General features: G+C 34.6%; 3 non-coding genes across 3 annotated transcripts; 2 read left to right on the top strand and 1 right to left on the bottom strand.

Annotated features, from left to right (window-relative positions):
- The first annotated feature begins 7,594 nt into the window (after nucleotides 1-7,594).
- Trnai-uau (transfer RNA isoleucine (anticodon UAU)) lies at nucleotides 7,595-7,682 on the top strand. The gene is given in 2 exon segments: nucleotides 7,595-7,632; nucleotides 7,647-7,682. It is a non-coding gene; the product is annotated as a tRNA-Ile (tRNA).
- Nucleotides 7,683-15,020: 7,338 nt separating this feature from the next.
- On the top strand, nucleotides 15,021-15,108 carry Trnai-uau (transfer RNA isoleucine (anticodon UAU)). The gene is given in 2 exon segments: nucleotides 15,021-15,058; nucleotides 15,073-15,108. It is a non-coding gene; the product is annotated as a tRNA-Ile (tRNA).
- Nucleotides 15,109-19,804: 4,696 nt separating this feature from the next.
- On the bottom strand, nucleotides 19,805-19,892 carry Trnai-uau (transfer RNA isoleucine (anticodon UAU)). Its single transcript is given in 2 exon segments — nucleotides 19,805-19,840; nucleotides 19,855-19,892. It is a non-coding gene; the product is annotated as a tRNA-Ile (tRNA).
- Between the last annotated feature and the right edge of the window lie 3,308 nt (nucleotides 19,893-23,200).

Genomic DNA, 23,200 nt, shown 5'->3' with positions numbered 1-23,200 from the left:
CTGTGGCTTGATTATATATGCATCATACATATTTAATATGTTCATATACATATCATCTTCGGACAAATGGCAGTATATTGTCAAAACTAAATGAAAAATTCGATGAGGGACTGGTCCAAAACATAAATATCGGATGGGGTAAAGAGTAATGGTTGATCAAGAGTATGTGACCAAGCTTTATATTCTGTACATGAAGTTTCACTTAATTAGGACTTCTCAAACTGTGGACATTATCCACGGCTTTTCTCAAAATCTCTTTCTAATGAAATACTTATGTTTTCTTTTTTTCTTTTATTTTCTTTATTTTTCTTTATTATTTCTTTATTATTATTATTATTATTATTATTATTATTATTATTATTATTATTATTATTATTATTATTATTATTATTATTATTTAAAAAAAATGATTGATGACATTAACTTTAATGTACAAACTGAATGGATGTTTTTCCTTATATAGAAAAAAAAAAGTTATTACATGCGCATTAAGTTTCGAATTTTTGTCTAGTAAGATTTAACTTATAAAATGAATTTTAAGATAGTATCAAATAACAATTTTTAGATTATATCAAATAATAATTTTAAGTTAATATCAAAATTATTGACACTACAAGAGAAAACTTGGGCGTTTTTCATGATGAACGTAATAAAGAACATGTAAACCTGGTGATAAAAAGTGAAAGTAGTTTAAGAATGTATCATTATAGTGGGACCATCTATTTTATTATCACACGACGATATTTTTATGCGATATCGTGTGTTTTATACCAAAAGGAAGTGAAACTTTGTGAATTTAATGAAAGTTTACTGAACCTCGTGCATATTTTCGTCATGATTCGTGTTATAACTTCACCTTAGCACCAGATCTTGACTGAGTGCCACTTGATCGAGAAAATGAGTTTAAAAAAAGAGGAGATGCTAATAATAATAATAAATTAATCATGATTTTTTGATAACAAATTAAATATCTATATTCACATACTATCATTATTACTATTTGCGGAATTGACAAAAACCTTGAAGAGGTTTAGTTAAAATTCAGGCCGCCAGGAAAAAAGGGGCATTTCCCAGTGACACACTGATGGGCGCTACAAATTTCTTTATCACATGCATAGATAAAACTTTAATAACATCTTATTATAGGTCTAGATTAAGCAGCTACAATAATGGCATGAAATATAATTCATATACAATAGTTTATTGGGGAAAAATGGAAGAAGTCAAAAACGTTGCATCATTCTAATCGTCATATGGCAAACACGCAGTGTGATTAACATTTCATGTATTTGGTATCCTAAACTCTTCTCCTCTTACTAATCGTAGCCAGTATGTAAGTCCCGTTCATTCTAAATCGTAGCCAGTATGTACGTCCGCTTGCACTAAATCGTAGCCATTATGTACGTCCGTCCACACTAAAACGTAGCCAGTATGTACGTCCGTTAAGTGTAAATCGTAACCAGTATGCAGGTCCGTTTGCTCAAAATCGTAGCCAGTATTTGTACGTCCGTTTACTCTAAATCGTAGCAAGTATGTACGTCCATTTGCTATAAATCGTAGCTAGTATGTACGCCCGTTCACTCTAAATCGTAGCTTGTATGTACGTCCGTTCTCTCTACATCGTAGCTAGCATGTACGTCCGTTCACTCTAAATTATAGCTAGTATGTACGCCAGTTCACTCTAAATCGTAGCTAGTATGTACGTCCGTTCACTCTAAATCGTATCTAGTATGTACGCCCGTTCACTCTTTATCGTAGCTAGTATGTACGTCAGTTCTCTCTCACTTGTAGCTAGTATGTATGTACGTCCGTTCACTCTAAATCGTAGCTATTATGTACACCCGTTCACTCTAAATCGTAGCTAGTTTGTACGTCAGTTTAGTCGAAATCGTAGCCAGTATGTAAATCTGTTCTCTCTTAATCGTAGCTAGTTGGACGTCCGTGCTCTCTCAATCGTAACCAGTTTGTACGTCCGTTTGCTCTAAATCGTAACAAGTATGTACGTCCGTTTACTCTTAATCGTAGCTAGTATTTACGTCCGTTTACTCTAAATCGTTGCCAGTATGTACGTCCGTTCACTCTAAATCGTAGCTAGTATGTACATGCGTTCTCTCTTAATCGTAGCTGTATGTACGCCCGTTCACTTTAAATCGTAGACAGTATGAACGTCCGTTCTGTCTAAATCTTAGCCAGTATGTACGTCCGTTTGCTCTAAATCTTTGATTTTTCACTCGTAGCCAGTATATACATCCGTTTGTTTACTCTAAATCGTAGCCAGTATGTACGTCCGCTCACTCTTAATCGTAGCAAGTATGTACGTCCGTTCACTCTTAATCGTTGCTTGTATGTACGTCCGTTAACTCCAAATCGTAGCCGGTATGTACGTCCGTTTTCTGTAAATCGTAGCCAGCATGTACGCCTGTTCACTCTAAATCGTTGCTAGTATGTACGTCCGTTTTTACTCTAAATCGGAGCCAGTATGTACGTCCGTTCACTCTTAATCGTAGCCAGTATGTGCGTCCGTTAACTCTAAATCGTAGCCATTATGTGCGTCCGTTCACTCTTAATTGTAGCTTGTATGTACGTCAGTTCACTCTAAATCGTTGCTAGTATGTACGTCCGTTTACTCTAAGTCGTAGCCAATATGTGCGTACGTTCACACAAAATCGTTGCTAATATGTACGTCCGTTCACTCTCAATCGTAGCCAGTATGTATGTCCGTTCACTCTATATCGTTGCTGGTATGTCCGTCCGTTTACTCAAAATCGTAGCCAGTATGTTCGTCCGTTCACTCTAAACTGTTGCTAGTATGTACGTCCGTTAACTCTTAATCGTAGCCAGTATGTGCGTCCGTTCACTCTAAATCGTAGCTAGTATGTACTACTGTTCACTCTAAATCGTAGCCATTATGTATTTCCGTTCACTCTAAATCGTTGCGAGTATATATGTTCGTCCGTTAACTCTAAATCGTAGCCAGTATGTGAGCCAGTTCACTCTAAATTGTAGCTAGTATGTACGTCAATTCACTCTTAATCGTTGCTAGTATGTGCGTCCGTTCACTCTAAATCGTTGCTTGTGTGTACGTCTGGCCACTCTAAATCGTTACTTGTATGTACGTCCGTTCACTCTAAATCGTTGCTTGTATGTACGTCCGTTCACGCTAAATCTTTGCTTGTATGTACGTCCGTTCACTCTAAATCGTTGCTTGTATGTACGTCCGTTTACTCTATATCGTAACCCAAATGTACGTCCGTTTGCTCTAAATCTTTGATTTTTCAATTGTAGCCAGTATATACGTCCCGTTACTCTAAATCGTAGCTAGTATATACGCCCGTTTACTCTTATTTTAGTTTTACTCTAGTATATATGTCCGTCCTATCTAACAAAATTTTGTATCTTTCGGAGCGTAGTGCAATTCGTATACCCTTGCAATCCCTTACATAAGCAGTGGACTGTTCAAACATAAGCAAGACAAGCCCAATAAATAAATGGTAATAGAAATATGTAAAAAATATGATACTTTATATTATATTTTAAATCATCATGTCGTTTTATAAAAACTTTTATTCATATACGAAAATTTTGTCATTTCAGAAACCCCAATTTGTTCACTTCATCATGGGTTTTTAAAATTTTCCCGTCACCAAGTATGCTTACATCTTATTTGTAAACATTTTGTAAAGAGTGATGTTAGCTATTACATCAATATTTCGACAACACGGATATTGTGTACGTTTTTTCCAAGTACGATTAAAATCAGTATAACCTATCACCGACTGTTTTAGTTTTGAGATAAATACTTTAAATATAGTAAAACTGAATGTAACCTTGACTTTAATATACTACATCAAATATATATATTTAAAAAAAACAAAAAAACTTTGTTTAGACGTTGTTTTGTCAAAGCATAACTTGTTGTTGTTGTCATCATCTATGGTTTACATTAACTGCACATCTAATTGTAAACGTTTGAATTAAAATAGTAAAAAAATATATATATTCCAAGGTTCTACGATTCCCATTTAAGTATATTTAATTGAATTGAATTGTTGAACTTAAAAGTAAATTTATTGTTTAATGTATAAAGTCGTCCAGACAAAGAACTAATTGTAATAAAGTCTTATAATTGTACGGGTTGCTTGATGCCATTAGTAAGTGATAGGGTTGAATACTCAGATCGACTCTATTGTTGTGTTGTGTTGTGTTGTGTTGTGTTATTATATGTTATGTTATGTTATGTTATTTTTCAATGAATGAATGTAATGTTATGAGAATGAAGGCGTGCCACACCGTTTAGGCTTTGGGTGAGATTCACTAACTTCAACTGATGCCGCAACACTGTGGAGAGTCCTGATGATCATTCCTATCATAAATGTAAGTGTTAAACAAACTTGAGATTATATTCTAAACGAAAACGGAGTGAACATTTTTGTTGAACTTTCAATTTTGACACATTAGCTTCTTCCTATTTACTTTGCACCCCCCCCCCCCCCCCCCCTTTAAGCCAAGTTAGGCCTGCACATCCGTGTAGTCTTACCAGAATGAGTATACTGTTGGTAGCTATTTATTTGTTGTATGTTTACATAGATAAATCCCTTAATAAACTTTTCAAAATTCTTTACTGAAATACAATACGTTAATAATTACTTATAAAACCAGGCTTGTATCAAATAAAATTTAATTTTTTAACTGATTTTCAGGAGAAGATCGACGTGGAGATGCAATTTCATGAAAAGTTCTTACCCTCGTTATCAATGTTATATATGCAAAACACGTTGTTTTTCTAGCAATCTTTTACATTTGTATCTCAGCAAAAAATCATGTCCTTGTTTTGAATCCCTAATTGATATGCATACAAACTTAATTAGACAAATAAAAATGAAATAATGTTTTGAAATAAACAACATTATCTTAAAGCTCGATCGACTGTTAATGTAACTTTTATTTTGATATTTAAATGTATATGTGGTATGACAAACAAAATTACTTTTGTTGTTGATGTTTTTTCAAATAAGGAAACAATTCATGTTAAGAACAGAATTATTGACAATATTATTTATTAACTTATCTAAAAAAAAGTTGTACTTAGTGAACAAAAATAACTAATGTGAAATTCCGTTGTTGTGAGGTATTGCAAATGACATTCTTGTTTTAGAAATGTATCGAAAACCTACCTTGCAGCAATTCAAAATGGCGATTTTTTTAAAAAAAAAAGCAGATTCATATTAGAGCCAATCAAATTTTTCCAATCTCATAATAGCCGAGTTTTCTTTTATGTTTATAATGTCGTGGTGAACTTTAAATTAACCTTTAATTTGTAGTCAAAACGTACCTGATATTGAAAAGTTAATTAATAGTTCTGTTTCTCAAAACCTTGGGTTTTAAAAAGGTATAGGCCATTCCATAGTATACTGAACAAAAATAGAATCCTTCACTGCAGATATATGTAAATATGACAAGACGGGTTGAGCTATATATACTTTATTCCAAGAGTATTTCAATGTAAATTTGTGTATGAAATCCTATTGATCTACGTTCATGGAACTCTATGAGCCCGCAGGGAATAAGGGATATGGCCACCTTAAGCATGGAGTACATAACTGAAATCGTTTGGTATAGAACAGACAAGCATGTTGATTTCTGCCTTCCTCTCCTGGATTAAGGACTGTATTAGGTCTAACTCGCTGTTCCACATGCGTTCGATGAGATTCAGTTATGAACTTTTAACTGGCCAATCATTTATCAATGCAATATCATTCCGTCATAAGGAAATTCAATGTATCTCATACTGCATGGCTGGTGGCATTATCCCGATGAGAGCAGTCGGATGACGTGTTTTGCAAGAATCTCTGACATTTGAGCCGCGTCACGACAAAACCAACATAGTGCGTTTGCGACCAGCATGGATCCAGACCAGCCTGCACATCCGCGCAGTCTGATCAGGATCCATGCTGTTCGCTATCAGTTTCTCTGCTTGTTATAGGGTTTGTAAGCGAACAGCATGGATCCTGATCAGACTGCGCGGATGCGCAGGCTGGTCTGGATCCATGCTGGTCACAAACCCACTATGTTGGTTTTGTCATGACACGGCTCATTTAAATTCACGTCGTTCAGGCGAGAGGTGTGCGATAATCATATGCACAAAGACTGAACCTCCACCACAAAACGTTCACGTTTAGGTACACAATAGTCGGCATAACGTTCATTTATTTTCTACGGTACTTGTATACTTGATACCTGCCAAGGCTTCGAGGATTTACTTATTTATTTATTTTTAATAATTTGTTTTAATTATTTTATACGTTCGTTCGTTCATTATTTTATAAATGAATGAATCAGATTTACTCCGTGGAAACAAACTGCAAAATAGATCAAACAACACCAAAAATCCCCAAATAAACACAATGGATAAATTGACTACAATAATGTTATGGAGATAATTTTTATATCGTAAAGTTTTATACAAGTTCCATATGTACATATCATCTTTCAGAACTACACATTGTGTTACTGTTCTAAGTGTCCCAGTATTTTCCGTCAATGTGACTGCACATTTTATGTTTAGATCAAGTCAAATTTTATAAAAGGAAACTGGAAATAATCGAGGTTCAATATGAGAGTAGTTGAAATGTATAAGATACATACATACAGACATACATACATACATACATACATACATACATACATACATACATACATACATACATACATACATACATCCATCCATCCATCCATCCATACTTAGTTACATACAGACATACATACACGTGCACGTGGGCAGTTGAAATATGCAAAGTATATACTACAGGATGTCAGAAGTTTTAATATAGATTTGCACGTGAGCATTAGAAAATACAACATATATTCACTTGTACATGAGCAGTTGGATATATACATATATTCAGCTGCACGTGAGTAGTTGGATATACAACATATATTACACTACACGTGGGGACATATATACATCTGCACGTGAGGACATATACGACAGATAAACATCTGCACGTGAGGACATATACGACATATATACATCTACACGTGAGGACATATACGACAGATATACATCTACACGTGAGGACATATACGACAGATATACATCTACACGTGAGGACATATACGACAGATATACATCTACACGTGAGGACATATACGACATATATACATCTACACGTGAGGACATATACGACATATATACATCTACACGTAAGGACATATACGACAGATATACAAATACACGTGAGGACATATACGACAGATATACATCTACACGTGAGGAAATATACGACAGAAATACATCTACACGTGAGGACATATACGACAGATATACGACATATACGACAGATTTACATCTGCACGTGAGGACATATACGACAGATATACATCTACACATGAGCTGTTGAATATACAACATATTTAACACTGCACGGAGGACATATACCACACATATACATCTGCACGTGAGGACATATAATACGACATATGCATATCTGCACGTGAGCAGTTAAATTTATAACATATATTCACCTGCACGTAAATATAAACATCTGCAGTTGAAATATACAAAAGATATATACATCTTTAAGTTATTATGTAAGCCCCGGTGGCGCAATCGGTTAGCGCGCCGTACTTATAGACAGTACTATGATATGCGGAGGCTGTGAGTTCGAGCCTCACCCGGGGCACTTCTTTTACTTAAAAACATGTCTATTATCGTTAAATTTCTCTGTCAACAAGTGTTTTTCGTCAAATTATGACACAATAAGTATTGTATGCAGCAGCGTGTGGATTGCTTGTTGAGTACAGGCAAGAATCATTACCATATTTTAGGTTAACTGCAATTTCTGTAATTTTTTTTAAAAAGTATTCAAGATAAACAAATGAGTCAAGGTTAGATTATTCAGATTATATAGAGTTTGTTTAAAAAAATAGATAAAAAGCAATTGTTTAAAAAAATGTAAAACTGTATCAAGCATAATGGTGATATCGTCCTATCATCTTCCATTGTTTACAGAACATATAAAATGACATTATCTCATTAAACCACATTGTTTGTAGATCTTGATTAAGACTGAACCCGAACTTTAAGCTGCACCAGCCTGCGTGCAGACTGATACCGTCAAGATATCTACAAAAATAATAATAAACAATTCACATGAGTATTGCAATGAACGCAAAACCTAAACAGAAACAAAAATGGCATGTCATATCTTTAGACTTAAATAGACTGTTATCATACCAGTAGACATGATAAAGTTACACTAATTATGTTACAAAAGAATAAGAATATAATAAGCACATCTTAGAGAAATCCGAGAGTTTTGCCATTACTTTACCAGATACGTTTTAAAAGGAAATTATTATAATGTGTTATCAGTCAGTTTTTATCTATTTAGACTACTATATTTTTGTGTGCGTGCGTGTGATTTTGTGTGATAACATACATTTTCTAAATAGTTAAATAGGACTGGATATTTATTAATATACGTAGAAACAGTTTCGAATATAAAGAAACTGTATGTAAAGATGTAAAGGTAATAATCATAGCAAAGAAATTACATTTGCTGTCGTGTACTTTAAATATCAGCATCCTGAAATATAAAGATCATGATATTGAAAATATTCGTGTAATGATCTAAGGAAGTGCTTATTATGAAGTTATTATGCATTTCCGACCGATTTAAATTGAATGTTAAAGAGCCAATATTAAAGAGAATGTTAAAGAGACAACATTAAAGATCATGTTAACAAGGTAATATCAAAGGGAATATTAAAGAGGCAATGCTAACTTCAGACTGTTAGGCTGCCAACATCAGTCTGCTAGGCTGTCAACTTCAGGCTGTTAAGCTGTCAACTTCAAGCTGTAAGGTAACCAATTTCAGTCTGATAGGCTGTCAACATTAGACTGCTAGGTAGCCAAGCTCAGGCTGTTAAGCTGTCAACTTCAGGTTGATAGGCTGTCAACTTCGGGGTGTTAGGTTGCCAACACCAGTCTGCTAGGCTGTCAACTTCAGGCTGTTAGGTTGCCAACTTCAGTCTGCTAGGCTGTCAACTTCAGGCTGTTAGGCTGTCAACTTCAAGCTGTAAAATTGCCAACTTCAGTTTGCTAGGCTGTCAACATCGGACTGCTAGATTGCTAAACTCAGGTTGTTTAAGCTGTCAACTTCAGGCTGTTAGGCTATCAACTTCAGTTTGCTAGGCTGTCATCTTCAGGTTGTTAGGTTGCCAACTTCAGTGTGCTAGGCTGTCAACTTCAGTCTGCTAGGTTGTCAACTTCAGGCTGCTAGGTTGCCAACTTCAGTCTGCTGGGCTGTCAACTTCAGTCTGCTAGGCTGCCAACTTCAGGCTACTAGGCTGTCAACTTCAGTCTGCTAGGCTGTTAACTTCAGTCTGCTATGTTGCCAACTTCACTCTGCTGGGCTGTCAACTTCAGTCTGTTGGGCTGTCCACTTCAGGCTGCTAGGTTGGCAAATTCAGTCTGCTAGGTTGTCAACTTCAGTCTGCTAGGTTGTCAACTTCAGGCTGATAGTCTGTCAACTTCAGGCTGTCAGGTTGCCAACTTCAGTCTGCAAGGCTGTCGACTTCCGGCTGCTAGGCTGCTCAAACTCAAGTTGTTAGGTTGCCGACTTCAGTCTACTAGGCTGTCAACTTCAGGCTGCTAGGCTGCCTAGCTCAGGTTGTTAGGTTACTCTGCTAGGCCTCAGGCTGCTAGGTTGTCAACTTCAGGCTGAGGCTGCAGGGTAGGCTGTCAGCTTCAGTTTGTTAGGCTGTCAACTTCAGTCTGCTAGGTTGCCGACTACACCCTGCTAGGCTGTCAACTTCAGTCTGCTAGGCTGTCAACTTCAGTCTACTAGGCTGTCAACTTCAGGCTGCTAGGCTGTCAACTTCAGGCTGTTAGGTTGCCGACTTCAGGCTGCTAGGCTGTCAACTTCAGTCTGCTAGGTTGCAGACTTCAGGCTGCTATGCTGTCAACTTCAGTCTGCTGGGCTGTCAACGTCAGGCTGATAGGATGCCAACCTCAGACTGCTAGACTACCAACTTCAGGCTGCTAGACTGTCAACTTCAGTCTGCTAGACTGTCAACTTCAGTCTGCTAGGCTGTCAACTTCAGAATGCTAGGCTGTCAACTTCATTCTGCTAGACTGTCAACTTCAGTCTGCTAGACTGTCAACTTCGGTCTGCTAGACTGTCAACGTCAGGCTGCTAGACTACCAACCTCAGGCTGCTAGGCTGTCAACTTTAACAAGTCCATGTAAAATGCTTCACCATCTTTAACCATATTGAGTGTTTCAATAAGCTTCAAAAACAAATGAACTAAAATAAATTTGTATAAACTTAAATAAGCTTATTTATGCTGAGTTCGTACAACAGTGCGATCCTATCTATACCTACACCTCTGTCATCATACCCAATCCCGACAAGGACTTTGGCTTCTTTAATGTGAGGAAGCTATCCAACTTGCTCACGGAACGACGGTGGTTCTACTCAGGTGCCCGTTCGAGCCTGAAATAATGCATGGAAGGGCATCTAAGGTCTTCCTCCACCAGTACAGCTGGAACGTCGCCATGACCTATAATGTGTCCGTGTGACGTAATACCCAATAAAACAAACAAACAAACTGCCACCATATCGGTCAAAGGCAAATACTTTTAAATAATATACAAGTGGTTAAAGACACTTTAAATGTAAATATAATTTCTGCATATCACATCACAAGTTTCCATTTTGACTTCGAAAATGTTCTGAAATTGAAAAATCATATTCAAGTTTTCCAAATGATTATTTATTTGTCCACTTAAAAAGCTGCATTCGATTTTCTTCCTGCGTTTTACTTTCATTGCGTGACTTGAATTACATAAACTTCACATTTTTTATAGATATTTCAGGTCTTTGAAGTGAACGTACTTAAACTGCATAATTATATAGATTGACTTGATGGTTGGTTGGCTGAGATAATATTGAAAGTCTAACTAATCAAATATGTTTTCGTGCATCATTGGTTACTGGTGCTCTTTAGAGAACTTCAAAAGATATATTTGGCAAAGGAAAAAATAATTTATATAACAAGTGGCATTATGCTCATTTTTTCTTTGTCAAATTGAGCTGAATTGACTGTTTATTTTAAACGATTGACTTTTATAATCATTATGGTGATTGACATACAGTTGATTGGAAAATGTTTAGGTAAAATATATATCTGCCTAAAATATAAAAAAACTGCCCCACTCTTTTTATAAATTGAACTGTGATTGCAACTTCTGATAGATCTTAATATTTACAGAAATTTCTTTGGGCAATTTGACTTATATATCAGTCATGCAGTCATGCAAAACAAATTATAAAAAATTAAAGGAATTATGTCAAAATGTAAACTTTTTTTTATTAAATACCCTTAGATGGGCACAATGTCATTTTAATATTGGTAGGTTTAACAAATTCCCCTTACTTTACCAAAACTGCTTGATCTAGGTCAATGGTTAAGTGTATTATTCTTAAAACGTTTAAAAGATTAAAAGATTATTCTGTTCATAATTGTCTTGTCTACAAATGTGTTTGTTTTCTTCTTTTTTAATTCGCAATGCTTAAAATTTATTTAGTCCATTAGTGCTCAAACATTAGAAATATAAACTGTATTAACATGTGTGATGTAGTTAATCTGACATGTGCTTTCAAACTTTGTCAAAATTGTCATGAACTGACTGTTTTTTCTCATATCTGTTTACTTCTTATTTATTTATGTTTTGGCCTGATCGATGAAGTACATTGTTAGTCAGAAGAAATTGTTTAACCTTTTCCCTCATATAAGCGTGTTTTCGACGGCTTTTTGCCCCCCCCCCCCCTTGATGCCTCAAAAAATGCCCTATTTAGGCCCCAAACACTGGTTTTCGTTTGAGAAATGTCGTTTAAAAAAGTGACCACTTTTTCGGCGCCGTCCTCATCCAAATAATACATCAGGGGGTTGCCAGAAGGGGAATGTGCCCCCTTCTGTTTGAGAGGTTTGAAGGGGGGCGGAGTCCCCCTCATCGCCAAGAAAATTTTGGACATGTGACAGGCTAAAAATGGCCTCAGGTCGATCTTAGGGTAACAAGTAACCGACGCTGAAAAGCCTTTTCCTCTATCTCAATTCATTGAGAAGTTGCAGCACTTTGAAATCAGTTTTGATGGGAAAAAAAACAATGCAAAATAGTTTATTTTGGGCAATTTTGAGACGTCCCCCCGTTGCCATGGTAACAGGAAATTTACGATTGAGCATGCTGTTACAGAGGCTATGGTGTAGTCAACATTTGTGCCAAGTTTCATCAGTATTGAAGCATTTTTAATAGTTTCATAGCAGTTTGAACTTGTTACAGGAGGCTTTTCATTGAAAACGGCCATTTTTCGCAATATGCTCATGGGGTAAAATGTTAAGAGTCAAAGTTAAAGAGAATGTTAAAGAGAATTTTGAAGGGACAATATTACAGAGAATGTTAAAGTGGCGATTTTTAAGGAGAATGTTGAAGAGGCAATATTAAAGATCATGTCAAAAGGCAATATTATTTTAGAGGCAATGTCTAAAAAATTGTTGAACAAGCATTGTTTAAGAGGACAATATTAAAGCGGCAACGACAGTGTTAAAAAGGCAATGTTGAAGATAATAATAAAGAGGCAATGTTAAAGATTATGTTAAACAGCCAATGTCAAAGAGAATGAGAATGTTAAAGTGGCAATAATTAAAGAGAATGTTAAAGAAGTAATATTAAAAAGGCAAAATCAAAGAGAATTTAAAGAGGAAATGTTAAAGCGCAATGTTAAGAGACAATGTTAAAACGGCAATTTTAAAAGGGCAATGTTAAAGAAAATGTTAAAGAGTCAATGTTAAAAAGACAATGTTACAGAGAAATAATAAGGAGGCAATGTTAAGAAGGTAATATTAAAGAGGCAGTATTAATGAGGCAATATTAAAAAGGCAATGTTAAAGAAGCAATGTTTAAGAGGCAATGTCAAAAGAAAATGTTAAAAGAGGCAGTATTAAAGAGGCAATATTAAAGAAGCAATTTTAAAGAGGCAATATTAAAAAGGCAATGTTAAAGGGGCAATTTGCTTCAGAGGATCAACGTACAATGATTATTACCTAAATGATAAAACTTCTACATTTATAAACAAAAAACATTTTACCTATAAGAATAATTCAAATTGTTTTGACTGATAAATAAATACAGGTTTTGCAGCATGTTTAATCAAAGTAAGTCTTCAGAATTGCGTTTTTCTCTTCTTCTTGTGAATTTAGTCATTAAAAGAAACTGGTCCGTTGGAATATAACAAGTAACATTTAATTGTTGTACATGTGTGCTACACAATCATTGAAATATTTCTTAAAAGTTCTATCTCATTTTCGGTTATTCTTCATAAATATGTCCGCTAAAATAAATACTAATTAGCAGAACAGTCCACTAGGAAAGCTATAAAGTCGCCACGTGACCTTAACAGTGTCATCATTCGAAACAAAAACAAACAAAAATATGTGTGTTGCACAAAGTTGATACAGATATTCTAGTGTGACTCTGCTGCATCAATTGCATGACAAGCATCAGTAAAACTTCCCATACTTAAAGTCTAAAGCCTCATAAAGTTACATTTATATGCAAACGTATAGAAAATATTCGCAGCGGATTAACCAATTGTGCAAACAATGGTACAAGGGCTGGTTAAATAGTTGTAGTATAATGTGGGTCAGATATTACATGCACAACTATTTTCATTTGCATTCTTTTCTTTTTTATCTCTTGAAAACAACAAGCTAAATCGTGGGAATTATATAAAATGGGGAAAAACCTGCAGCTTTTAAGCATTGCAAATTAACCTTTAGTCGGCTGATGGAAACATATTCTACCCATATGACTGGTGCAGACGAAAATTAGTTGGTCAGCTTTGTTCGCTAATAGAACAGAATATATTTTGAACAATTCCCGAAAAATTAGTGGCTTTGTCATGATTGGGAAACATTGACAAGTCCGTTAAGATATAGCGTGGTAGCGTGGTAAAAACAAAAGTTTCAAAGTTTATTTCAGAACTCATTGCATGTACACACATGGCAATATGAGCTATAGCATAATTATATACATACAGTAGCATACACATGAAAATAATAATAATACAATTCATCTTAACAAAATGGAGAGAGACACGAATTTTCAAAGGACATGATGAACAAATACATGTATGTAGAAATGCTATCTATTCTTAAATTTTTTGTGATTATTTCCTTAACAAATAAACAAAAATGTCTGTAGTCATTACAATGAGGTATATTCATAATTCATAATAGACTTAAAAGTTAATATATTTGGATGTCTTACAAAATTGCGATCTAACATCCTTTTTCTTAGTAACGATAATTCAAGAGTTGTGCACATCGCCTCTATCCGCGGTATGGTAAGTTTAGAATCATAAATGCAGTAAAGTATTAATAAAGAGCTATTGATATGTTTATTATAAATGTTAATAGAAACGAAATATTGTTGTATGTATCAATTAGCAAAATGTGTCGCTCAGTTACTGTGATTAAGTAGATGGTTTAAAAACACATATTTAGTAGATGTTCATGGGAGAATTTTAAAATCTGTAAAGAACATAATTATCTTCTTTTACAGACACGAGACAGGACAGATAGAATGAAGGTGATGAAGGAAATGTATATGGCTATGTTTTGTATCGATTCTGTTCTACCCAGTGAATATATATGTGTACAGAAGTTGTGCCTGTGAAGTCTGGGTTTGGATTTCCTTGCACATTTAACAATGCTCGTGTTTTATTTTGTCTAGCAGTGTATCTATACAGTTTTTCATTAGTATTAGTTAATATTTTGTTGTGATTTAATGTCGGAAAGCTCAGGTGGTTCTGCAGTCTTATTTATTCATTAAAAACAGACAACTTGCCCTTTATTACTTATTTTTATCTTCTATTTAAATAAAGTTTTCGACACTATATGTATACATGTTTAAGTACATACTATTGAAAGTGTTATCAATCGACAAATGAATGTATGCCCCGGTGGCGCAATCGGTTAGCGCGCCGTACTTATAGACAGTACTATGATATGCGGAGGCTGTGAGTTCGAGCCTCACCCGGGGCACTTCTTTTTATCAGTATTTTTTTTTTGAAGACACAATTGTACATGAGTTACTCTCTCTCCCTTTGATCGAGAGTAAATTAATTATTCTCTAATCTAATATAACAAAACAAAGACAAACATAGGAATGACACTCTGTATTTGGCGGTAATTATCGACAATTCAATCGAGCAAATTCTTTTATTTTATTCTTGTCCAAGCAGCATTTCTGTAGAATTCAAAAAGACACTGAAACGAGACTAAAACTAATGTTAATAAAATATCGTGAAAAAAGTATAAAGATGTTACAAACTGAAAAGAAATGTTGTCATAATATTACCAGTTTACCAATTAATAGAAATAAAATATATTTGTACATTTTCTTAATTGTATGGACGGGAGGGTGGGATGTACATGAATATCTACATGTAAATACTGCCAAAATACTTGTGTCGAGTGAAAAAGAGCGGACAAACAGGTCTATAAATACCAGATAGTCACGAAAATAACGTGAAACTAAAACATCTTAAGGTGATACACACCTAAGCAGTTATTATATCAGAAACGAGAATAATTTCATTTATAAGAAAAGAATTAAGATTTTGCTTCTGGTATGCATAGAGTATAAACGAAGTAGATAAATTATTTATTCAATGATATGTTGTTTGAAAGACAATGCAAACACATAATAACACTGACATTCGAGTTGGAAACTATGATGACAATGATTATTGTTATAATTGTTATAATCACCCATAAGAGAAATCCGGTTAACATGACGTCATTGTTATCTAACCGGACTTCATAAGTACAATTTGATAATGTATACGTGTCTAGTTATGTAAATCCTTAAGGACCATTACATCACAATGAGGCGCATTATCAGTTTATCACCAAGTTTCGAGATCATTTTCATGAAATATGCAATAATACAGAAAAGAAAAGAACTTTCATTTTCACCCGTAAAACATATTTACAAGTATAAGTATATTTCAATATGAACAATAAGATATGAAAAATGCTTAATTAATTAATAATTATTCACTTTCATTATAAACTATAGTAAACAAAGTAGAGAAGTGAAATTTAAACCTTAAAAGATACCCAACATGGCAAAATAAAACTATTAAAATTTAGTTTGAGTACATGGGTATATGGACGGTAATTGCTAAAGATGACCTCTTATGGAGTATGCAGTTGTCGTCATATTGTTATTTTCTCAAGTAATTTCGTCACAGATTAAACACCTTAATACGTGGCACAAATGTACAAAAAGGCAGTAAAGTGGCTTCGGGCTTCTTATTATTCCTAACCTATCTGAAAATCAAAAGTGATTATCCTTGGCAATAAGTATAGAAAGAGGCCAGCCTTACACGTGCGTGCAGTCCAATATGGAAGTTTGTGACGTTCATTTAAGATTCAGAAGAATTAGGGCTAATGATATGCTACACTGGTACAATTGTATACATATAATATATACCATATATCTTCTGTGGCATATAAATATGAATGTATGTAAAATGTATTCAGTAATAAATTGAAAATCATAATTTGTACTATCCCTAGCCATTGGGACAACAGAGTGAGGGATTGATCTAAGACTTTGCTACTGTAGACTCTCGTCAAATGGAACATTTTATCTCGAAAAATATTTCCAGGCCAGTGATGTCAAAAAACCTCAGTGGAGTTACTTTAAAAATGAACAATGTCGTTATACTTACATCAGATCATCACAAACAAATAATGCGCCTCTAATAAAACTACACACTTAACGAGATCCAATCTGCAATTTTGAGATTAAAAAAAAATTCTTATGTAAGAGTTCTTGTCTTATTTTCCAAATTACAAGTTTTAAATTTCAAAACCTTTTGGCACAAGCACGGGTATTGAACATTTATTTGTATTTAAGTAGGTATAATCGGGTCCTGATTTGATTTTTGAGAGTAAAAATATATGAACTATCCAGATTGATTGTTTATTAAACAACTTGTAAATTTAAACAAGACCAAGTAATGGAACAAATTTTCTTTCAGTGTTTACATATCTTGTTTGAACAAATTGGAGCAAAGAGAAAATTAAATCTTAGTGCTATTATTTGCTTATTGTTGAAACAATGATAAACATATATATATAGCAACTGATAAGATGTTCTTGACACCGCCACCCAATACCTTAATTGCTATATAGGAAATAGGTCAAATCTGATTTTTTTTATCAGTCGCAAAAACAATCAACTTATTTTTTGTGTTACCCCCAGCCTTCTGGTGGCAGCGGTCTGGACATGGTCTGCATTGTTCACTAATCAGTAAGTAAATACTTTGACATTTTCACACACACGCACACGTGCACACGCACACAATAAATAAATAAAACGATAAATGACTTTATTCATATTGAAAGATGGACAAATCTAGTTAAAATATTTAGCGTAGTAATGGTTATAAATACATATTTCAGTCGGATACATTTTTATGAAAGCATGGACTTTGTTTGAAACACCTTCGAGTCCGCTTGCGGTAAGAACTTACCAATATTGGTCACATGTTTACTAAGATTTAAGGACCAGGATCAATCAAAAACAGGATCGAAGTTAAAAGCTAAAATAATGATCTAGTGTTTATTCTTTAATATTAACTTCATAGAATTGTCTTTAAATATAAGGTTTATGAAGTTTTAAAACAGAGTTATAGTTACTCAACAAGCTATGCACTTGATCTTTTGATCTTGATCCTACAACTGGTCCATATTTTGAACCGTTTGTTCTTGTATTTTGAATTGTTTTTCATGAATTGCATCCAAAAATAGGCATGTGTCCTTACAAAGCACTTGATCATTTGATCCTGATCTTGATCTTTTCTTTGTGAATACGTGGCCTGGTCTCTCATGATGGTTGTTAGTCTAGCACGGCTCGAACCCACGATCCGGTGTTGTGTTGCAGACACTATAACCATATGATCCCTTTTACTGTCTCGTCTACCGGTATTTCGGTATTCCATCAATCCCTCTAAACCACTACTTGTTATATCGACAATCTGTGTTAAACTCCGAATCTGATTATTTGTATTATGAGCCCAGTAAGTAAGACTCAACTCCCTGTTTATACCGGCCAAATCAGCTTATACCTTTAGTCTGCTGATGGGAACCGAATTCACTCATTCTACCATTTGCAGACGAAGATTAACCAGCACTTCCATGACGTCTCCAAAATGGTCTGGACTGTTCGCTATTTAGTCTGCACATTTTTGAAATTTTCGCTAAAAATGATGAATTGCTTTGTCCAGATTGAAAGATGAGAAAGTCCATTTAAGATAATTAAAGTGGGGTTGGTTAATATATACATGTGTATAAGGCGCAGAAATGGACGGTGTCTACCGGAACTGCAATGGATACAATAGATAAAATGCACAGCCTGTTTGAAATATGCATCGATCAACGGTGCATTCCTCTTAGGCTCAAGAAGTTTGGGGGACACATCATTCTCTACTTGAGAATTTTAAACTCGTCAACGATCAGGACTCACTTGACACACTTCCTGTCCTAGATTTACATTGTCAACAATTGAATTTCGATAAGTAATTTTCATATCAGTTTAATTGTACTACTATATTGTATGACAACTGGTCCATTTGTAATGTTTATTAAACAACTGTGTATAATTATATAGTTAGGTCCTAAAATCATGAGATTCCGGGAATCATTCGAAACACAAAATGCAATATCGAAGGTGTGGAACACTGGCGTATCAATAACAATTTTATTTCGTGCTTGTAATCGGTTGCTGGAGACAGCGTGTTCAGGGTCTATCTTCTCTATGATACCCAGTTGTTTTTCTCAAGCATGTAAATAAGCAATCCGTAGATACAAAAAGGAAGTAAATTTTCAACTAGATCTCTAAATTTAACATGATTTAAACTCTTGCTTGTTCTGCATGAGAGAACTATATACCCATAAGTTTAAATTTAGTAATAGCATGGTAACATCACCAACTATACATCTTGAGACCACCATGCAAACCCAAACTTAAATCTAGTATACCGAGTCTGACCTAACGCAACAAAATCATGTGCTGCTTCCGTAATACTAAACTCTTTCACTAATATACGAGTTTTTAAATACCAAAATCTCAAGTTTCACTATTGAATCAAACACCTTAAAGTATTGTGAACTGTAAAAGTTAATTCAGTTTGTCGCTTTTGACGCAAACTTATTATTGCCGACTTGGACCACGACAATTTAGGGGTCAAACAGACCGGTAAATTTATAGAACGATGTAATGTTATTTGACTAATATCTGAGGAATAGTGCGATTTCTGTCTTGCCTATATTTACACACATTACGACATTACCATAGCTTTGCAATTTAACAACAGTATTTGCTAATATTGCAACATCATCAGCAAACAAAAGCATAATAATATCTGGAATCTCCATGTTTACCCAAATACCGCCAAAATCAATATAATACACGTAGATGTAATAAAACATACAGGACTTCTACCCGCACATGTCTTGGAATTTGAACAGAGCAAACTATTTGCTTTATTCTAACTTCAGCACTAAGGTTATTATACAAAAAAAATGCCCTAAATACCTTTCGTATTAGATCAGTTAATTCTTAAACGTTGGTCTTTTTATTATTAGCCAACACTTAAACTCAGACCACTTGCTTATTTTGATTATATAACTTGTTGCGGTTGCATTTCTTGTTAATTAAAAGAAGTGCCCCGGGTGAGGCTCGAACTCACAGCCTCCGCATATCATAGTACTGTCTATAAGTACGGCGCGCTAACCGATTGCGCCACCGGGGCATACATATTAAAGACTCGTTTTGTATAGTAGCGATATCACCTACTTACTCCATCTGCTGCTGTTAATGTATATTAAACATATGTTGTCCCAATCAATACTGTCAACATGGAAATCTTTTTTAGTTAAACTATAACTCCAATATGATTACAATCCGTTTCAGAATAACGTTACACTTACGTCAAATCTGAACAAACGTCAGACTCGCCGACTCGCCGTTAGCCTTATGATGATCATCAGTTGCGAGCGTTTTGATTTGTATGTTTGTTTTGTCCTACCTTTGCACGTTTGGTCATATCTCGACAGCCTGTCCGCCCAGTCGTTTTTTTCCGGATAACTAGCCAGTGCAGTAACACATATCTCGCGTGATTTCTTAATCAGCGGTAAGAGACAAATGGCCATGTGGCTCATTGTTTGAGATCAACTGTTATAGAGAAATTAAGTTTTGTCCAAGGATCTAACCATCGACCCCCGGATTACAAATTCAATGCTCTCCACATTGAGCTAAGCGACCGAGCTTGATACGGGCGTAGCAACGACATTATGTTTGATAGTTAGCGGTATAACTTTCTTTAAAAATACAAATTAGGCTAATTTTCTTAGCACATTATGTAATCGATTAAACAGAGATTCTGTACATCGGATATTTCTTACACTTACAGTGTACTTTTGATTCTGACATATCAAATGCGTTCTCGCTAACTGTAAATCTCGTTTGATTTAACTTTAACTTTGTTAACCCATATTGTGTTGCATTCGTTATAACCCTTATTGTGTTGCAAAAAACACTTAAAGATTTTGTTTTCAATTTAGCTACAAGATATACACTTGCATTGTAGTTGTAAATCAAAACTTTAAACAGTAACTGGGACGTTAGAAGTAGGTATATGCGCACTTATCATTGTGCCAAGTTTTATTGTCTGTGTTCAATACATTCACTGATAAATGACACCGATAAATGGCACTGATAACCTTATATCTTCTTACTGTCTTAACGAATGGCGGTATAGCTGATTGCACTTCAGGGATTTATAACCGATTGTACAATACAGACGTATATATTATATAACGGGTATTGCGTTATAAGTTTGTTTGTTCTGATTTTTCACTGATTCCAACATTTTTTTTATTTTATTTATATTTTTTTTTTTTTGGGGGGGGGGGGGCGGGGGGGGGCGGTAAATTCTCGATTGTCTGTTCACCTGGCCGGCTTTTCTAAATAACAAACCAGTTATTGCAACTTTCTCTTTAAGTGAACGACTACTTATCACATATAGATTTCTGAATCAGCGGCGAGAGATAAATTACTATCAGACTCAATTTCCGGGATCTGTTGTCAGGGAGAAATGACCCCCCCCCCCGAACCAGCGACCTCTGTAGTTCAAATACGATGCTCTCATTTTTAAGCTATGTTAGCGGATAATAGTGCACCAAGGATGTCAGTTATGTTTGCTACCGAATATGCTACATGGACGCATGGACTTATAACCGAATATGCTTCATGGACTTTTAACCGAATTGGACTTATAACCTATCCTACATGGACTTATCACCGAATATGCTACATGAACTTATAACTAAATATCCTACATGGACTTTTAACCAAATATGCTTCATGGACTTTTAACCGAATATCCTACATGGACTTATAACCAAATATCCTACATGAACTTATAACCGAATATCCTACATGGACTTATAACCAAAAATGCTTCATGGACTTTTAACCAAATATCCTACATGGACTAATAACTGAATATCCTACATGGACTTATAACTGAATATCCTTCATGGACTTATAACTGAATATCCTTCATGGACTTATAACCGAATTTGCTACATTGACTTATAACCGAATATGCTACATGGACTTATAACCGAATATGCTACATGGACTTATAACCGAATATGCTACATGGACTTATAACTGAATATCCTTCATGGACTTATAACCGAATATGCTAAATGAACTTATAACCGAATATGCTACATGGACTTATAACCGAATATCCTACATGGACTTATTACCGAATATGCTATATGGACTTATATCCGAATATGCTATATGGACTTATAACCGAATATGCTACATGGACTTATAACTGAATATCCTTCATGGACTTATAACTGAATATGCTACATGGACTTATCACCGAATATCCTACATGGACTTATAACCGAATATGCTACATGGACTTATAACTGAATATGCTATATGGACTTATAACTGAACATGCTACATGGACTTATAACCAAATATCCTACATGGACTTATAACTGAATAAGTGAATATGCTACATGGACTTATAACCGAATATGCTATATGGAATAATCACCGAATATCCTTCATGGACTTATAAATGAATATCCTACATGGACTTATAAATGAATATCCTACAAAGACTTAAAAACCGAATATCCTACATGGACTTATAAATGAATATCCTACATAGACTTATAAATGAATATCCTACATGGACTTATAAATGAATATCCTACATGGACTTATAAATGAATATCCTACATAGACTTATAAATGAATATCCTACATGGACTTATAAATGAATATCCTACATAGACTTATAAATGAATATCCTACATAGACTTATAAATGAATATCCTACATGGACTTATAAATGAATATCCTACATAGACTTATAAATGAATATCCTACATAGACTTATAAATGAATATCCTATATGGACTTATAAATGAATATCCTACATGGACTTATAAATGAATATCCTACATGGACTTAAAACGGAATTTGCTTTATTTAAACTATTAAAAGTGCAATGGTTGCTTACAATATTAAATGCCTGAGCAGACGACAATCTTGATTATCATTGCCCATTGATCTAGGAACAGCTGAATGAAATGTATTTAGTTGTTGTATAATGTTCTTCTTATATAATGTATTTATAAACTACATATTGGAGTCCATTAGTTGATAGTTTATATATGATAAAATCAATGTATTGTTCTGTCGTAGGATTGCCTTTCATTCTAATAATTACAATCTTAAAAGGTCATTTGAGCAATTTCGGTGTCAAATGACGTATAATTTATCGAAAGATAGATTGATTATTGCTTTCTGAATTGATAAAAATACATAAATAGATAATATAATCTTGTTCACAGTGTTCCCATTAAAGGTATTTCACAATACACATGTGTAATTTACCTTTAAAACTGTATAGATCCCGGAGGTTATAACATTTTTGTCGTACAATTATATATAATGAAAATAGTGTATCATTTTGTCGAGTTGGTTTTCCGTGCTGCATGTGTACAGGCTGGCCTTGCTTTA

The sequence above is a fragment of the Ruditapes philippinarum genome, unplaced genomic scaffold (assembly GCF_026571515.1).
Source record: "Ruditapes philippinarum isolate M1 unplaced genomic scaffold, ASM2657151v2 ctg1462_1_1_1_1, whole genome shotgun sequence".
Classification (NCBI taxonomy): domain Eukaryota; kingdom Metazoa; phylum Mollusca; class Bivalvia; order Venerida; family Veneridae; genus Ruditapes; species Ruditapes philippinarum.
The sequence above is the reverse complement of the archived record's forward strand: the minus strand, read 5'-3'. Positions and strand labels throughout refer to the sequence as shown.